The 19,348-nt window shown below is 47.2% G+C and overlaps 1 protein-coding gene across 1 annotated transcript in view; it reads right to left on the bottom strand.

Annotated features, from left to right (window-relative positions):
- NACC2 (NACC family member 2) overlaps window positions 1-19,348 on the bottom strand; it is a 73,038-nt gene that overhangs the window by 39,292 nt on the left and 14,398 nt on the right. The window lies entirely within an intron of this gene.

The following is a 19,348-nucleotide window of genomic DNA, read 5'->3' as shown; positions in this document are numbered from 1 at the left end:
GGTACCCAGAGGATGAGCTTCCTGCCCAGGCCTCTGGCCTGGGCTGCACCCAGTCACCACCCTCCCCAGCTGCCTGCTTTCAACACCCATGATCCCGGGCAACCGAGGTCATCAAGAGGGTGGGGACTGACCCTGCTGGACAGAGGGACGCTGAGGCCTGGACTTGCCCCGGGCCTCCAGGACTCTGCTGCAGAGGTGAGAATTCCACCTCAGCCTCTGCGCCTGGCTGTCCTGGAGTCCCTGGTGCCCAGGGCAGGGGGCGCACAGGCCTTCGAAACCTCAGGGCCACTTGGGTCCCGGGCTGTGGTCACACCTCCAATACACCCCCGCCCCCCCCCCCCCCCCCCCCCATCACCAGCTCACTGAGCCCTAGCCTGACAGGCAGAGGCAAGACGCCTCCTGTGTTCAGCTAGGCACCTGGGCAGCCTCCACCCAGACCACAGCCTGGACCAGCGTCAGGCATAAAAGCCGGTTTTAACTGCACTAACAAATGTTTGCCTAAAAGCTTTTTTTTTTTTTTTCCCAACCAGAGAAGGGCAGCCTGCGAGAATCTGCAAATTCAAAAATGTGCTTATCAGTCCGTCCCCTGCCGCCCCGGAGGGAGCCACAGATGCAGGGCTGGTCCTCAGAGACAGAGCACACACCTAAGTTCCCCGCCGGCCCTCCACACAGCACCCCCAGCCCCCCGAGGGCCCAGGGCCCTGGGTGCCGCACCCACAGCCTGGCCCCATCAGCCCCACTGGCCGCAGGACTGCGGGGGCTGGGTGGGGGCTGGGTGGACACCCTCCCAGAGGGGACAGCGGGCCCTGAGTCACACAGCACGTGGCCCATGCAGTGGGCTCTGAAGAGGGTCCAGCCTGGGGGTCTGGGTGGCCCAGCTCATCCCATGGGCAGGGGCAAAACTGCAGCTGGGGCTCCTTCCAACATGCTACCGCCCACCAGGCATGACTGCCTGCCACCAACACGCCAGCCTCTGACCCTCCGCTCAGATATTTCGTGCGGAGAGGGGGTCGGGAGCTAAACAAACAGGGCGTGAACCTAAAGAAACAGGAGCAGCCGGCCCAGAGGGAGGGCAGCAGCCTCCATGAGCCCACCTGCCCACCCTGCACCCACCACGTCCACGGATTAGCCATCAAATGGTTCCAGAAGGCTTGGGAAGAATTAAGCAGTGTTTTGAACAGGGCCGACAATCTCTCTCGCCTGTATTTGTAACTTAAATACCGTAAGCTTGAAGAGTGTGCCCCTCGGGCATCGTTTAGTAACTTAAAAAGCCAGATCCATGCCTGCAGACGCCACCCTACTCCTCCCTCGTAGGCTGAGGCTGGGTCTCCCCCGCGCCCTGCACCCAGGCTGGGGGCACTGGGGGGCCGGCACTGAGAGCAGGGGCTGCCCGGGCCGGGCAGCTGGGCCCCTGGAGCCAGACTTGCCCCCCTCGGCCTTACAGCACCTTGCTGTCCCCTCCGAGGGCTGACGGGGGTCCTCGAGGCGGCCAGGTCCCGGGCGGCAGGTGGAGGGGGCGCGCGTGCCAGGCCCGGCCGGTCACCCAGCTCATTAGCGACGGCGCCTCTGCACACACTCCCATCTTTAATATTCATAGCTCTCCTCATCTGCATATCATGCCATAAATAGTCGGGGTGAGACACAAAGCTCCCCTGCATTTCTAATTATGCTTAAAAATCTAATGTAAATCAGACCGACACAGAAATACTAAATCAGCTGCTGGGGTGAGGGGGGGGCAAATAGGCTGAGACGGGGTCACGGCGCACCAGCTCCCACCTCCAAGCTCACGCCAAGGTGGTTGCTGGTGGGCGCTGGCCCAGGGTCCCCCCGGCCGGGAGCTGGGCGGCGGTGTCCCAGGCCACTCCCTAGCCAGCCTCACCCCCGTGGCCCTAAAGAAAGAGACAAGTGGGGGCAGGGGATACGCCCGCGGCACCTCAGGGACCCCGCCGCTCCTCCCCTGGGGCCGGCCAGCCTGTCCCACCTTCTCCCGAGGGGCTCCCGCCACTGTGCCCCCTTACCCTCCGCACTGGGGGACACCCAGCCACCCACCCCACCCAGGGGCCCAGTTCCTGGGCTCCCCCGCATCCACATTTAACCGGCTCTCCAGAGGGATCTGAGTCCACAGCAGAGGAGAAGCAGAGCAGATGTGCCCCCAGCCCCAGGCAGTGCCCTATTCTGGGGATGGGATTTGGCAGGCAGGAGGCACAGCCAGAGCGCCAAGCTACTGAAGGGTGTGGGGACAGGACTGGACGTGACAGTGGGCCCCTGACCCCCGAGGGGGCTCCAGCCCTGCACGGGCAGGAGAGGCCCGCGTGGGCCTCAGCTCTGCCCTTGAGGCCCAGTCCCCCTGTCTGCGGGGAGTACACAGCATAGGGGCTATAGAACTGAAGGCTCTGGGCGACTCAGAGCCCAACACAGCACCAACCCTTGAGGGCGGGGGGCACCAGAGGGCCAACCGGGGCCCTGGTGGGCGGCACTGACACCAGATCTCAGGGTCCCTGGGGGCTGAGGTGCAGCTGGGGCAGTGGGGGCACCTGGGGGCAAAGCTGCTGCCCAGGGAGCCCAGGAGGTGCAGAGCCAACAAAAGGTGACCTGGCCTGCATCAGAGCACCCGTCTGTCTCCATTTCTTCAAACAGACCCCAGCACCCCTGGCCCCCATGTTCCCGGGCAGCCCCGAACACTAGCGCTCAGCACACACCCTGCCCAGCCCTGGCCCCAGCCCCCCCATATGCAGCCTGGAGTCGGGGCCCCCAAAGGGACCCGCAGGAGACACAGGCCCGAGGGACACGGGGGTTACCCCGCTCTGCCTTTAGAGAGAGACACAGAGATGCCTGCTGCCCACATCTGCCTGGCATCACGCCCAGGCCTATTCTTAAGCCCATTTACTAGAAATCCCACAAATTAAAGGAAATACAGATAATGCAGTAAGAATCCTGGGGGCCAAATAAAAGCTACACATAACTGTCCTCGTGCTCCCGCATGAGAATCTCAACCACAAAACCAGATCTCCCCGAAGCACCCCTGCGACACGTCCCGGGCGAGGAGGAAAGTCCAGCGTGCAGGCTGAGGCCGACAGCACGGCCATAAAAGGCAGTTAGCGATATGCAAAATAAAGAGCATAAGTACAAACACCCGACTTGACGGCACGTTGGGTGGCGTGTTCTTTCCTAGAGGTGGGTCCAGGCTGTGGGCAGGACCCCCCTCCCCCTCCCATGGAGGCAGCTCCTCTGTGGGGCAGGCTGGTTGGGGGGCGCGAGGCGGGGACCTCCCTCCCAGCACCTGGCCACGGCCACAGCTCTGTCGCTTCCGCCCCCCCACCCACCGAGTTTCACGTGGTTCCCAAGACAAGCCAGGAGGTGGGGGCTATGGAGACCCAGATCTCCAGAAACCGAGGCCCACGGAGGGAACCAGCCAACTGGGTTTGCCAGGGAATGGGGGGGGGGGGCGCTCCGTGGGCACCCCGGGAAGGGCCAGGCCCCCCAGGACAAGCTGGTTGGCTGAGGTGAGAGGTTGAAAGGCCTCACACGTGGTCCCCCAGGGTCAGGCCCAGGCCTCCTGGCCTCCAAGGTCAAGGGCCGTCCTGTAGGCTCACAGGCTCGCCAAGGCCTCAAAGATGTGATCAGGACAGAGGACAAACAGTCAGATCGCTCCTGGGTAAAAAGCATCAAAGGCGCGTCTGGGTGGGCACCAAGCCCCTGCAGACCCTCAGGAGCCCCGCGCATGTCCGCCCCAGCCCTCCCCTGCTCGTTCCACCTGCCAGGTATCCAGGTATCCGCTATCCAGCTGCCCCTTCACCAGAACCTCCCTCTCTGCATCTTGAAGCCCACCAGCCCCAGACACACCGGGCGCCCTGAGAGGCTGTGGGTGTCGGCGGGTGTGCACGGGTGGAAGGGGAGCCCGCGATGGGGAGGTGTGTGTGTGTGTGTGTGTGTGTGTGTGTGTGTGTGTGTGTGAGAGAGAGAGAGAGAGAGAGAGAGAGAGAGAGAGCGAGAGCGAGAGCGAGAGAGAGAGAGAGAGAGAGAGAGAGAGAGAGAGAGAGAGAGAGAGGGAGAGAGAGAGAGAGAGATGTCCCTGATCCCTTGGCCGGAGGTCACATGGTTCATCCTGAGCTGTCACTGGGTGGGGATAAGGCCCACCGGTCCCACCGCATTCTAGGATGGAACAAACCCTCCCCTCGGGGGCTCGGGAAGAGGAAGCAATCCCAGGTGGGTCAGCTCTGCCCCAGGCCTGCTCCCCTCACCGCCCTGGGGGTGCAGGAAGCCACAGCCACACACTCACATCCCGCCAGACGCTGGGTGGTCTCCTGCTGCCCGGTGGGGACACGCCAGGCACACTGAAGTGGGTCACGGGTCCCCCCAGCCACTGGGACCACAGCGAGGGCCCTGCGACCGACACCGCTGAGTACTGGGAACTCACCTCACTCAGCTGCTTCCCCTGCTCTACAGAGCACGAGGCTGGTCCTCACGGGGACCTGGCCGTGTAGGCGTCACCCGGGAGCCCAGCCTGCAAGAGAGGCTGGTGGCAGAAAGAAGGGCAGAGCCCTTGCAGCACCTGCTCCAGCAACACCACCCCAGCCCCTGGCCCCGACGCCACCAGGTCGGGAAAGGCCGGACAGAGTGGCTCTACCTGCCCCGTGACGGGCAGGCAGCCGGGTGGGGGGCAAGCTCACGGGACACGCAAACGTCAGTTCCAGGTGGGTGGGCGACGGTTCACAGATTATTAGAAACTTGGAAATTAAGCAAAATATCGACCGCTCGACCCTTCACCATCACAGGGGCTGCCCACGGGATTATCCAAGGACGAGGACCACTCTTCTGCCCGTGCTCCGCCCAGGCTCTGTCCAGTGACGTGCAAACTCATTCACTTTTTTGTCCAGGAAAGATGCAAAGGTATCCCTCCATAGAAGAGACACCCCCAAAGGTTACGGGTTCTGCCCTGCAGGACATCAGCCAGTTTAGGGTCGGGCCTGGCAGGTCCAGGACATCCCTCCCCCTACCCGGGGGGCCCACCCTGCCGCTTCCTTCATGTCGACGTAGACTCAGCTCTGACATGCACTCTCTCTATATCTGTACGAGGGTCCTGTTTACAACGTTTAAACAACTATACCTGACAGGTAGCCAGGCGGACTCGCCTGCAGGAACAGTCCGAGCTGGTTGGTGGCAGTCTGTCAGTCCACCTGTATCCTAACGTCCCTTTTCTGCATTGAGGAGCAGGGATGGGCAGTTACCGGGACCACTAGGCTGGTCTCAGCCACGCTGTCCAGAGCACCCCAAGGGGGTGGCAGCGAGTGGGGAGACTCTGTAGGGAGGATGACGGGGTCCTGTCTGTCCCCACTGGTCATCTATTTGTCTATTTGTCAATCAAGGAAATAGCTCATGTCCCCTGCAAGGGAAAACATCTCTCGGAGACAGGGAGAAGAGACATTTTCCGTGTTTATTTCTGACCCGTGGCTGAAGCGGAGGGTTCCCTGTGTCTAGACTCGAGGGAAACCCTACCTTCACATTGAGGGTGGAATTTTTTCCTCCCTCTGAAGAGATTCCATGAATTACAGACTCTTAAGAGCTGCGTCCTCGCGGGCTAAGAGATGAGCAGCTTTATAAGCTAATATTTTCAGAATTCCCGGAACATAAACGTAACTTCTAATATTTTAGATGACCTAGCATGTGAAGGGGAGGGGACCCTTTTCAGAGAAACCACTAGACCAAAAAGCACTTCCATGTAATACCCCAAATGCCTGCAATCAAGGGGGATCCTGGGCAAATCAGACTGCTTTGATAACGGGTTAAAAGGACAACACAATGTCTTTTCCCTGATTTGTAAATCCAGCACATATTTTATTTTCAAGATCTAGATGTGCTTTCTCATGAGGGAAGGAGTTCATCTGAATTTCCGAAACTCCGCGTACTCTTTCAACCAGAGAAGCTAGCATCTCTTTTACATGATGCCCAAGGTCATGGAAACTATAAAATTATAAAGTCAACTATACTGAAGAATTCTGACAAGCTGATATCAAAGTTAATTGTGACTATGGAATACTGGAATACTGCAGCATTGCTTTAAAACCTCTGTCAGATAAACAACACAAAACAACAATACAAAAACAAACAAAACGAGACCAGAAAAACCTCTGTCCGACGATTCTAACGTCTTTCATCTAAAAACGCACAGCACGTCAATAACACATAAAAACACTCAGCACCTAAAAAATACTCAACCGACTAGGAATGGGGGGAACTTCCTCAATCTGATGAAGGACATGTGCGGAAAACCCACAAGTAACATCATAGCCCATGGTGAAAGACAGGATGCTGTCCCACTAACCTCAAAGACAAGGCAAGGAGGTCAACATTGTACAAGTTCTACATTTGACTGAGGGAAATTAGGCAAGACAATAAAATAAAAGACATATAGTCGGAAAAGAAAAAGAAAAACTATCTCGATTCACAGATGACATGATCTTGTACGAAGAAAGTTCTAAGGAACCAAGCAAAGGACTATTAGAACTAAGAAACAAGTTCAGCAAGGTTGCAGGATATAAGATCAATAGACAAAAATCAAATGTATTTCTACACACTTACAATGAACAATCTGAAAATGAAATTCAATAAGAAATTCCATTTATAATGACCACAAAAAGCGTACAATACCTCAGAATAAATTTAACAAAAGTGGTGTAAAACTTATACTTTGAAAACTACAAAACTTTGTTGAAAGAAACTAAAGATCTAAATTAATAGAAAGGCATCCATGTTCATGGATTAGACCTAATATTGCTAAGATGGAAATACTCCCCAAATTGATCTACAGAGCAAACGCAAACCTAATCAAAATCCCAGCTGACATCTTTGTAGAAATTGACAAGCCAGTTCTAAAATTCATATGGAAATGCAAGGGACCCAGAATGGCCAAAACAATACTGCAAAGGAAGAACAAAGTTAGAACACTAGTACCTCCCAATTTTAAAACTTACTACAAAGCTACAGTAATTAAGAGAGTGTGGTATTGGTATGAGGACAGACATATAGATCAATGGAACAGAATTGAGAGTTTAGAAATAAATCCATGTATCTATGGTCAACAAGGGTGCCAAGACCATCCAGTGGGGGAAAAACTGTGTTTCAACATATGGTGCTGAGACAACTGGATATTCACATGTTAAAGAATGAAGCTGGACCCTTACCTCACACCATACACAGAACTTAAAGTGAATCAAAGACCTCAATGTTAAGAGCTAAAACTGTAAAACACTAAATCTTTGTGACCTTAGACTAGGCAGTAGATTCTTAAACACCAAAAGCACAAGAAAAAAAAAAAAAGATAAATTAGAATTCACAAAAATTAAACACTTTTGTGGTTCAAAGAATACCACAAAGAGGGCTTCCCTGGTGGCGCAGTGGTTGAGAGTCCACCTGCCGATGCAGGGGACACGGGTTCGTGCCCCGGTCCGGGAAGATCCCACATGCCGCGGAGCGGCTGGGCCCGTGAGCCATGGCCGCTGAGCCTGCACGTCCGGAGCCTGTGCTCTGCAATGGGAGAGGCCACAGCAGTGAGAGGCCCGCGTACCGCAAAAAAAAAAAGAATACCACAAAGAAAGTGAAAAAACAAAAAATGGGAAGGAATATCTGTAAATCATATTTCTGACCACAGACTTGTATGCAGAATATATAAAAACACTCCGACAACTCAACGGTAAGACAAATAACCCAATTTTAAAATGGGTAAGAGACACTTCTCCAAAGAAAATACATAAACGTCCAATATGCATATGAAAAGATACTGAACACCGTTAGCCATTAGGGAAATGCAAATTAAGACCACAATGAAATAGCATTTTACACTCACTAGAATGGCTGTAATAAAAAACACATTAAAAATGCAGGTGAAGATCTGGTGGGATTGTAAAATGGTGTAGCCGTTTTTGGAAAACAGTCTGCCAACTCTTCAAACGGTTAAACACAGAGTTATTACATGACCCAGCAATTCCACTCCTAGGTATCTACCCAGGAGAAGTGAATACATATACTCACGCAAAAACTTGTGTCTGAATGCTCATAGCACCATTACTCGTGACAGCCAAAAAGTGGAAACAACCCAAATGTCCATCAATGGAAGAATGGATAAACAAAATGTGGTCTATCCATATAATGAAATATTGTTTAGCCCTGAAAAAGAATGAAGTACCGTCAGGCTACAACATGGGTGAACCTCAAAAACACGATGCTAAGTGAAAAAAGCCAGACACAAAAGGCGACATGTTGTATGATTCAATTTATATGAAATGTCCAGAACAGTTTATGGAGACATAAAGTGGACCAGTGATTGCCTAAAACTAGGAGTAGTGAAGTTAGGGAGGGATGGAGGAAATGAGAGTGACTGATGAAAGTCAGGGGGTTTCTTTCAGAGTGATGAAAATGTTCTAAAACTGACTGTAGTGATGGTTACACAACTCTGAATAGACTAAAAACTACTGACTTGTACACTGTATGGGTAAATTATATGGTATGGAAGTATATCTCAATAGAGCTGTTACTTTTCAAAAATACACTCGTGCTTTGTGACCATCTAGAGGGGTGGGATAGGGAGGGTGGGAAGGAGACACAGGAGAGAGGAGATGTGGGGATACATGTATATATATATATATATATATATAGCTGATTCACTTTGTTATAAAGCAGAAACTAACACACCATTGTAAAGCAATTATACTCCAATAAAGATGTTTAAAAATAATAATAATAAAATAAAAAACACAGACACAGGGCTTCCCTGGTGGCACAGTGATTAAGAATCTGCTTGCCAATGCAGGGGACACAGGTTCGAGCCCTGGTCCAGGAAGATCCCACATGCCGCAGAGGAACTAAACCCATGCGCCACAACTACTGAGCCTGCGCTCTACAGCCCACAGGCCACAACTACTGAAGCCTGCATGTCTAGAGCTCATGCTCCACAGCAAGAGAAGCCACAGCAATGATAAGCCTGCACACCACAACGAAGAGTAGCCCCTGCTCGCCGCAACTAGAGAAAGCCCGCGTGCTGCAATGAAGACCCAATGCAGCCAAAAACAAATAAAATAATTTTTTTTAAAAAAAGGAGGACTTGTACCCTTCTTAAAAAAAAAATACAGATACATCAAAATAAAATTTTTTTAAATGTTCAAGTGACCCACAGGAAGGCAAGGAAAAAAAAAAACAGAGAAACAATCAAGAAGAAAAAACAGAATCAAAAAATAAAATGGCAGGGCTTCCCTGGTGGCACAGTGGTTGAGAGTCCACCTGCCGATGCAGGGGACACGGGTTCGTGCCCCGGTCCAGGAAGATCCCACATGCCGCGGAGCGGCTGGGCCCATGAGCCATGGCTGCTGAGCCTGCGTGTCCAGAGCCTGTGCTCCACAACGGGAGAGGCCACAACAGTGAGAGGCCCGTGTACTGCAAAAAAAAATAATAATAATAAAATAAAATGGCAGATTTAAGCCCTGACATATCAATAATTCCATTAAATGTAAATGGCCTAAATGGACCAATTAAAAGACAGACACTGGCAGAATAGATTTTTTTTTTTTAAAGACTCAATTATATGCTGTCAACAAGAAACTCACTTCGAACATAATGATAAAAGCAAGTTAAAAAAATATATATACATATATATATATATATGGCTGAATCACTTTGCTGTACACCTGAAACTATACACTTTGCTGTACACCTGGAACTAACTTGATTTAAATCAACTATATTTAATAAAACTTTGAAAAATTAAAAAATAAAAAAGGATAGAAAAAGATAAATCATGCAAACTTGAAAGAAAACAAGGGTTTCTATATTAATATCAAATAAAGCAGATTTCAGAGCAAAGAAAATTATCAGAGACAGAGAGGGATATTTCAATGGTCAAGGGGTCAATCACCAAGAAGACATAGCAATCTTCTGTATGTACCAGACAACAGAACAGCAAAATATATGAAGCACAAACCAGTAGAAAGAGAAAAGAGAGTTGGGGACTTCAAAACCCTCTCTTGAACAACCAACTGAAAGAACTAGAAAGTTAATCAACAAAGATACAGAGAACTAAACATCAACTAACAGGATCCAATAGACATTTACAGAACCATCCACCACAAAATAGCAGAATACACATTCTTTTCAAGTGCCTATGAAACATACACCAAGATCCTGGGCCAGGAAACAAACTTCAAGAAATTTAGAACTGAAGTCATACAGAATGTGTTCTCCAACCACAGCGGAATCAAACTGGAAATTAATAACAGAAAAGTAAGAGGGAAATCTCCAAACACTTGGAAACAAGCAACATTCCTCTAACTCATCCATGTGTCAGAGAGGAAGTATCAAGGAAATCGGATTAAAAGAAAATGAAAATGCAATATATCAAAACTTGTGGGACACCACTTAAGAGCTGAGGAGAATTTACAGCACTAAGTACATGTACTAGAAAGAAGGAAAAGTTTCAGATCAATAACCTAAGCTCTCATCTCAAGAACCCAGAAAAAGAACAAAATGAACCCAAAACGAGCTGAAGGAAGAAAAATAATAAGAGCAGAAAGCAGTAACGCTGAAAACAGAAAATCAGTAGAGGGGAAAATCAATGAAATGAAGAACTGGTTCTCTGAGATCAATCAAATTGACAAGCCTCTAGCAAGAGCGACAAAGAAAAAAGAGAAAAAAGACAAATTAATTACCAATATCAGAAAGGTATTGGGGGTGTCACTACAGACCCTGCAGATGTCAAAAGAATAATAAGGCAATAATAGGGACAACTTTAACACATAAACTTGACATTCTAAATTAAATGAACCAATTCCTAAGGGAGGAGGGGACTACCACAATGAACAGAGCATTCAAATAGTCTTATAACTATTTTAAAAATTGAATTTTTAACTTCAAAATTCTCAAAAAAGAAATCTCTAAGCACAGATGGTTTCCCTGGAGAACGCTACCAAACATTTAAAGGAAAATTAGCACCACATATATACAATCTTTTCCAGAAAACAGAAGAGAAAGAAACACTTTCCAATACATTTTATAATTTATCCCAATACCAAAACCAAAGATGAGACAAAGAAAGAAAACTACAGACCAGGGGTCCTTCGTGATATAGATGCAAAAATCCTCAACAAAATATTAACAAACAGATTTTAACAACATTTAAAAGGAATTATATACCATGACCAAGTGGGATTTATTCCAGGGATGCAAGCTGGTACAATATCTGAAAATCCGTGAAACCACATGAAAATATCATTCAATGCCTAAGAAGGATTTGACAATATTCAACATCCATCCATGATAAAAACTCTCAGAGAATTTCCTCAACTTGATATAGAGCATCTACAAAAATCTTACAGTTAACACTTTCTCCTCAAGATGGGGAACACAGCAAGGATGTCTGCTCACCACTCATACTCAACATTCTTAATGAGGCAAGAAAATGCACACAGATTGGAAGGAAGAAATAAAGCTGTCCCCGTTTGCAGGTGACAGGGTTGTCTTCGTAGACAACATCACAGGATATAAGATAAACTATATTTCTAGGTACTAGCAATTACTAAAATTAAGAATACAATACCATCTACAATCACTCAAAAAAAAAAATACCTACATGTAAATCTAACAAAACACGCACAGGACTTACATGCTGAAAACTACAAATTGAAAGAAATCTAGGTCTAACTAAATGGAGAGACATACCATGTTCATGGATTGAAAGACTCAACACAGTAAAGATGTCAATTCTCCCCAAATTGATATACAGGTTTAACACAATTCCTTTCAAAATTCCAGCAAGATTTTTTTGTAACCACAGACAAGATTATTCTAATATTTATACAGAAGGGCAACAAAACTAGAATAATTAAGACCATTTTGGAAAAGAATTACATGGGAGGAATCAGTCTACCTGATTTCAAGACTTACTATATAGTTACAGTAATCAAGACTACAGGGGGGGGACTTCCCTGGTGGTGCAGTGGTTAAGTGTCCACCTGCCAATGCAGGGGACACGGGCTCGAGCCCTGGTCCAGGAAGATCCCACATGCCGTGGAGCAGCTAAGCCCGTGCACCACAACTACTGAGCCTATGCTCTAGAGCCTGCGAGCCACAACTACTGAGCCCGCGAGCCCGCGCGCCTAGAACCTGTGCTCCGCAACAAGAGAAGCCACCGCAATGAGAAGCCCGTGCACTGCAACAAAGAGTAGCCCCCACTTGCCGCAACTAGAGAAAGCCTGTGCACAGCAACGAAGACCCAATACAGCCATAAATAAATAAATAAATAAGAAATGGTAATTAAAAAAAAAAAAAGACTGTATGGGGATAGACAGACAGGCTAATGAACACAATAGATAACCCTAAAACAGACCCACAAATATGCCTAACTGATGCTTTACAAAGATGCAGAGCAATCAGTGGAGGATTGCCTTTTCAGCAAGTGGTAGTGGAGTAACGGCACGTCCAGAGGCAAAAAAAGTGACCCTCAAGCTAAACCTCATGCTGATACAAAAATGAACCCAGAATGGATCAGAACCTAAATGTACAACTTAAAACTAGAAGAAAGTATAGGAGAATATTTTGGGGATCTAGGACTATGCAAAGAATTCTTCCATAAGGAAAAACCAATAAACTTGACAACTTTATCCAAATGTAAAACCTCTGCTTGGAACCCTCCTGCTGCAATGCAATAACGTTGGAAAAAAGAAAACAAAAAACAAAACAGAATCTGGAACAAGACAAGGATGCCCACTCTCACCAATTTTATTCAACATAGTATTGGAAGTCCTAGCCACAGCAATCAGACAAGAAAAAGAAATGAAAGGCATCCAAATTGGAAGGAAAGAGGTAAAATTATATGCAGATGACATGAATTATATATAGAAAACTCCTAAAGACTCCACACAAAAACTACGAGAACTGATCAACAAAATCCGCAAGGTAGCAGGATACAAGGTTAACCTACAAAAATCTGTTGCATTTCTTTACAGTGAAAATGAAATATCAGAAAGGGAAAATAAAAAAAAATCCCTTTGAAAATCGCATCAAAAAAATAATATACTTAAGAATAAACCTGAAAGACTTATATGCTGAGAACTATAAAACAGAGGAAACTGAGGATGATTCAAAGAAATGGAAAGAGATCCCATGCTCTTGGATTGGAAGAATTAATATTGCTAAAATGGCCTTACTACCCAAAGCAATATACAGATTCAATGCAATCCCTAACAAATTACCCATGACATGACATTTTTCACAGAACTAGAACAAATAATCCTAAAATCTATATGCAACCATAAAAGACCCAGAATTGCCAAAGCAATCCTTAGGAAAAAGAACAAAGCTGGAGGCATAACCCTCCCAGACTGCAGACAATACTACAAAGCTACAGTAAGGTGTTGGCACAAAAAAAAGACATATGGATCAGTGGAACAGAATAGAGAGCCCAAAAATAAACCCATACACCTACAGTCAATTAACCTTCAACAAAGGAAGCAAGAATATACATTAGAGAAAAGACAGTCTCTTCAGCAAGTGGCATTGGAAAAGCTGGACAGCTGCATGTAAATCAATGAAGTTAGAACACTCCCTCACACCATACACACACACACACACAAAACTCAAAATGGCTTAAAGACTTAAATATAAGACATGATACCATAAAACTCCTATAAGAGGACATAGGCAAAACATTCTCTGACATAAATCATAGCAATATTTTCTTAGGTCAGTCTCCCAAAAAAAGGAAAAATAAGTAAATGGGACCTAATCAAATTTATAAGCTTTTGCACAGCAAAGGAAACCATTAAAAAAAATGAAAAGACAACCTACAGAATGGGAGAAAATATGTGCAAACAATGCGACCTACGGGGGATTAATTTCCAAAATACACAAACAGCTCATATAACTCAGTAACAAAAAAACAAACAAAAAACAATCAAAAAGTAGGCAGAAGACCTACATAGACATTTCTCCAAAGAAGATATACAGATGGCCAATAGGCACATGAAAAGAGGCTCAACATCACTAATTATGAGAGCAATGCAAATCAAAACTACCATGAGGTATCACCTCACACTGGTCAGAATGGCCATCATTAAAAAGTCTACAAATAATAAATGCTGGAGAGGGTGTGGAGAGAAGGAAACCCTCCTATACTGTTGGTGGGAATATAAATTGGTGCAACCACTGTAGAAAACAGTAGGGAAGTTTCTTAAAAAACTAAAAATAGAGTTGCCATATGATCCAGCAATCCCATTCCTGGGCAATATACCCAGACAAAACTATAATTCGAAAAGATACATGCATCCAATGTTCATAGCAGCAGTATTCACAGTAGCCAAGACATGGAAGCAACCTAGGTGTCCATCGACAGATGAATGGGTAAAGAAGATGTGGTACATATATACAATGGAATATTACTCAGCCAAAAAAAAGAATGAAATAATTCTTCATTTGCAGCAACACGGATGGACCTAGAAATTATCACACTAGGTGAAGTAAGTCAGACAAAGACAAATACCATAGGATAACACTTATATGTGGAATCTAAAATGTGATACAAATAAAATCATTTACAAAACAGAAACAGACTCACAGACATAGAAAACAAATTTATGGTTACCAAAGGAGAAAGTGGGTAGGGAGGGATAAGTTAGGAGTTCGGGATTAGCAGATACAAACTACTATATATAAAATAGATACACAACAAGATTCTACTATATGGCACAGGGAACTATATTCAGTAACTTGTAATAAACCATAATGGGAAAGAATACGAAAAAGAATACTATAGTATCTTGTAATAAGCCATAATGGAAAATTATATATATATATATATATATATATCACTTTGCTGTATATCAGAAACTAACACATCATAAATCAACTATACTTCAATTAAAGAAAAATCACAGAATATTGGTAACATGAAAAGAATTTGCAGTATGTTAACTGAAGACACCAAACTCTAAAACCGAATGTATGCTCAGAGCCCAGTTTTTAAAATAAATGATATACATACACATGTGCTGGAAAAAAAGAGAAAATTGGCTAAAGTCCTAGAAACTTCTCATGAAAGAGGACACACAAGATGACAAATTAGCACATGAAAGATGTCCACCACCTTTAGCCATCTAGGAAATGCAAATTACTACAAACAGATGCACTACAGACCTATCAGAATGGCTGAAACGAAAACCAGCAACACACCAAATGCTGGCAAGCGTAGGGGAGAAGGACAGCTTCCAGAAACAGAGACCCGGGCAGTTAACGACTGTCAGAGGGGCGGGAGAGAGGAGGTGAGGGGCTACGAAAGGGCAGCCCCAGGGGCTTCCTGTAAAGCGTCCACTGTGTCTCTCAGTATTATCTTTCTTAATACCAGCTGTAATAAGATATAACTCATACACTATAAAATTCACCCATTTCAAGGGTACTTCATTCCTTTCTATGGTCAAACAATACTCCATCGTAGGGATGGACCACTTCTGTTTATCCATCCATTCTGTACAATTCACAGCAGCACGTGAATCTATAATTATCTCAAAATACAAAGTTAAAAAAAAAGCATGGGAAGAGATATGGGAACATATGTATATGTAGAACTGATTCACTTTGAACACACCACTGTAAAGCAATTATACCCCAATAAAGATGTTAAAAAAAAAAAAAAAAGCAACTGTGTGGTATATCAACCTAAAATTCCCGAAATCATTTACTTTAACACCCTACACTAATATTAAATTTAATTAACTACTAATGTTTAGATAGATGGATCATTTGTAAGTATAGGATCCAAACACTGGTCGGTAAGCCAAGCTTTAACACACACTCTGCCTCCTATGCGGGTTCATCAGATTCCATGCCCACGTTCCCGGCCACTTTAACAAGGTGTGAGAGGCACGTGTGTGTGTTGGGGGGATGCTGACAGGTGTGCTCTGGGTTCGCCTGATGTGCTAAGACGTTTACGTAAGACAAGCAGGTCCCTATCATGTCCCTCCTATCACCTGCAGCCCTCCTGATCAGGGAGAAGTTAGTTACGGGAGTTAAAAGGCGCAACTAATAAAATGGGGCTACTAGCAGCGCGGCTCACATCCAAGCACACCGAAGGGTGTGTTTCCTTATCACGGGGAAAAGAGGCATTCTGCCCTAAAGTGAAATGTCTGGTTGCCCCAGCACGTGAAAGCGGATGGGGAAGATAAAACCTAGGACGGACACAGGGAACACTGTGGGAGGTTCATAGAGAGGAATCTTTATTTCCTTGGGTTTATAATACCTGGACACGACGAGTCTGAAAAGAAGCCGTGAAACGTTAAAATTTGGGCAAAATTTGCTTGGTTTTGATGGGCGTATTCATAAGACAATTTTTTAAAGGTGCTTATGGATCCTTTACCGCCAAGCATTATATTTTGTAAAACAAGAACCTGGTGTTGTGTGAAAATGGTGACCGGTGCTGGTGTGTCAGGACGAGGAGACCTGGGTGCTTCACCGCCACCCTGACCGCTCATCCGATTGCCCCAGGGTAACTTTCAGTACTTTGCACTAGTCACATCCTTAGTATTTTTTTTTTTAATTAAGATTCTTCTCTCCCCAAGCAGTTAAGGTTCCTTAGAAAGGTGTTACTGATTTCTAAGATTATTTTGTTAAATGTGTTGTCCCTTGGATTAATAGCCAGCCAGGCTGAAACCATTCAGTGTTCTACTTGATCAAATACCCACATCTCTTCTGACAACGATACCGGTTTCATCTTCCCCAAATCAGACCCTGAAATAAATGAAGTCGGACTTCACATCTGACTGTTCTCTGTAGTTTCTCAGAGTCAATCATAAACGACTGTTTTCAGCTGATGAATTGGGGAATGCTGGATTTGATGTCCTGCAATTCTCAACTCCACGGGAAGAACTGCCCAGGAAGAGGCGTCAAGTCCAGAGCCAGCCTTCCCGGGCTCAGCTTGGCCCATCCAGCGCCGTCCATGGGAACAGAATCCTCACGTGTTCCCTTCCAGGAGCTCCACGCTGGCCTCCACCCTCACCGCCCATTTATGCTCTTACTCTGGGAAACAGCAAGCAAACCCTCACGCTATGGTTCTGCCTGATGCCCCTGCAGGATGTCCCTGCCTCCAGGCTGGCACTCCTGTGAAAGGAGCCGATCCCATCTGGTCATCCACAGGCGGCTTCTGCTCCCTGGAAGCTGCAGGCCAGAAGGGGGCTGTCCACAAAGAGGAACATACTTGCCCACGTGCGCATCTCCCGAGGAGGCGCCCTGCGTGGGCTCACCCTTAGACGGCTCCTACCCGACGGTGGCAGGGGGCCAGGTCTCCAGATGTCTTTAGGTCCACGAAGTGATGGGCTGCTGCCCAAGGTTCATGCTGACCACAACGACCAAGACCTAACTGCGGGGCTGGTCTTGGAATATTGGGGAAGAAAACCCTCCTCTTCCAACCCAGTGCAGCTCGAGCCCTCCAGGCAGCAGATTCACGTCTGCAAACTACACAAAACGTTCTGTACACTGTGTGCCTTCTCCCCAACGCCTCAGAATTCAGAAACAAATACTTTTCCGGAGTCCCTTTACCTTTCATGGCAATGTAGCCATCTGCAGCAGTTCCATGGGAATCTGGTCTCTTTTATTCCCTGACGGAGCTGGACAAGCCGATCCTGCAGCCGACCCTGAACCCGGGGCCACCGCTGGCAACACGCATGGGCTCCCAGGCTCTGGGGGGAGACCGGTAAGAGCAAAAACCCACCTCTGCAGTTAGCGAGCTTCTTGAAAACGGACCTGAGCCTCCCTGTGAAATGCAGAGAAACCGACCAGCCTTAGCAGCTCCCCCGTGCCGCACAGCTCCGGTGTTGTCCTCCACAGGGTGCCCTCTTACCACGGCGTGTGATGAATCAGAACACAAAACCCGCTTCTAGAAACTATACTTGGAAATTATGATCACAGAGGGATGCTCTACGATGATCAAAAACTTGGAAATATGGTAAAGGGTGACTGTGCCCTTTCCATGTCACAGGAGGGACCGGCCAACGAGGCCACCAGGACTGTTTCATTCTCCAGGGGACTGTAGGTACCTCTGCTTGGTTTGCTCTCTGATATTGATTATGTCCCAGACGCTGTGACCTGCTAACTCTTAAACAAGGCTGTGCCCAGAAGAGATGCAAATGATTATTTCTGCCCAGGAGCAAAAAAGCGTTGCCCAAGGGGGCTGGTGCTCTTGCCTGGGGGACACCCAGCAATTGTGTAACTAACTGAACAGTTGGAGTGCAATGTTCTTTCTTCAGGGACTATAAATACACTCAGTTCCTCAAATGCTCTTTGATCGAGCTTTCCTGCTCAGACCATGAAATATTACTCAGCCTTAAAAAGGAAGGGAGTTCTGACATGGGGTACGACAAGGATGACCTGGAGAACATCGTGTCCAGTGAAATAAGCCGGTCTCCAGAAGACAAATCCTGTGGCATTCCACCCATGGGAGGACCTAGAGAAGTCAGCTTCATGGAGACAGTGGGGGCCAGGGGCTGGAGAAGAGGAGGGGCAGTGCGAGTTTTGTGGGGACAGAGCTTCAGTTTGAGAAGATGGGAAAATTCTGGAGACGGATGTGGTGATGGTTGCACAACGATATGAATGTACTCAATGCCACACTGAACTATACACTTAAAAACGGTTCAGATGGGGGCTTCCCTGGTGGTGCAGTGGTTAAGAGCCCGCCTGCCAATGCAGGGCACACGGGTTCGAGCCCTGGTCCGGGAAAATCCCACATGCTGCGGAGCAGCTAAGCCCGTGTGCCACAACTACTGAGCCTGCGCTCTAGAGCCCACGAGCCACAACTACTGAAGCCTGAGAGCCACAACTAGTGAAGCCCACACGCCTAGAGCCCGCGCTCCGCAACAAGAGAAGCCACCGCAATGAGAAGCACGCGCACCGCGACAAGAGTAGCCCCCGCTCGCTGCAACCGGAGAAAGCCCGGGCACAGCAACGAAGGCCCAACGCAGCCAAAAATAAATTAAGAAAAAAAATACATCAAACTGTGCGCTTGAGATCTTTGCCCTTTTCTGTAGGCTACACGGCCAAGTGTGCTTAAGATATCCACTTACATGGTAATAAAAGGTAGTCGGAAGCAGTGTGAGAACTGAACAATGGATTTAAATATTAGTTTGTACCTCGTTACACAAAGGTGTGCTTTTTTTAAATTTATTTTGTTGTTGTTGCGGTACGCGGGCCTCTCACTGCTGTGGCCTCTCCCGTTGCGGAGCACAGGCTCCGGACGCGCGGGCTCAGCGGCCATGGCTCACGGACCCAGCCGCTCCGTGGCATGTGGGATCTTCCCGGACCGGGGCACGAACCCGTGTCCCCT

This window comes from Phocoena sinus, chromosome 6, assembly GCF_008692025.1.
Source record: "Phocoena sinus isolate mPhoSin1 chromosome 6, mPhoSin1.pri, whole genome shotgun sequence".
Taxonomy (NCBI): Eukaryota; Metazoa; Chordata; class Mammalia; order Artiodactyla; family Phocoenidae; genus Phocoena; species Phocoena sinus.
This window is presented reverse-complemented; position numbering and strand designations above follow the sequence as displayed.